The following is an 810-nucleotide window of genomic DNA, read 5'->3' on the forward strand; positions in this document are numbered from 1 at the left end:
AGAACACCATCATGTTGTGGGGGTGCTTTGCTGCAGGAGGGTCTGGTGCACCACTAGAACACCTGGGAAGGACACTGCAGTGCAAATCGGTTCCCAGTGTGAGCTGGTACATATGTGCGATAACCTTCTATATTCATTGTGACAGGTTGCACAAGTAAACATGGAGCATAAGACTATTTCCCTGACCGGGAATCGAACCCGGGCCGCGGCGGTGAGAGCACCGAATCCTAACCACTAGACCACCAGGGAAGGATAATAGAGTGCAATTCGTTTCCCATTTTGAAATGGTACATATAGTTGAAGTCGTAAGTTTCCATCCACTTAGGCTGGAGTCATTAAAACCGGTTTGTCAACCCCTCCGCACATTTCTTGCTAACAAACGATAGTTTTGGCAGTCGGTTAGGACATCTACTTTGTGCATGACACAAGTCATTTTTCCAACAATTGTTTACAGAGGGATTATTTCACTTATAATTCACTGTATCACAAATTCAGTGGGCCAGAAGTTTACATACACAAAGTTGGCTGTGCCCTTAAACAGTTTGTAAAATTCCGAAAATCATGTCATGGCTTTAGAAGCTACTGATAGGCTAATTGACATCCTTTGAGTCAATTGGAGGTGTACCTGTAGATGTATTTCAAGGCCTACCTTCAAACTCAGTGCCTCTTTGCTTGACTCCATGGGAAAAGCAAAGGAAATCAGGCAAGACCTCAGAAAAAAATGTAGACCTCCACAAGTCTGGTTCCTCCTTGGGAGCAATTTCCAAACGCCTGAAGGTACCTCGCTCATCTGTAGAAACAATAGTACGC

General features: G+C 44.4%; 1 non-coding gene across 1 annotated transcript; it reads right to left on the bottom strand.

Moving 5' to 3' along the window:
* Positions 1-177: 177 nt before the first annotated feature.
* On the bottom strand, positions 178-249 carry trnae-cuc. Its single transcript has one exon. It is a non-coding gene; the product is annotated as a tRNA-Glu (tRNA).
* Between the last annotated feature and the right edge of the window lie 561 nt (positions 250-810).

This window comes from Oncorhynchus gorbuscha, unplaced genomic scaffold (genome assembly GCF_021184085.1).
Source record: "Oncorhynchus gorbuscha isolate QuinsamMale2020 ecotype Even-year unplaced genomic scaffold, OgorEven_v1.0 Un_scaffold_21653, whole genome shotgun sequence".
Lineage (NCBI taxonomy): Eukaryota > Metazoa > Chordata > Actinopteri > Salmoniformes > Salmonidae > Oncorhynchus > Oncorhynchus gorbuscha.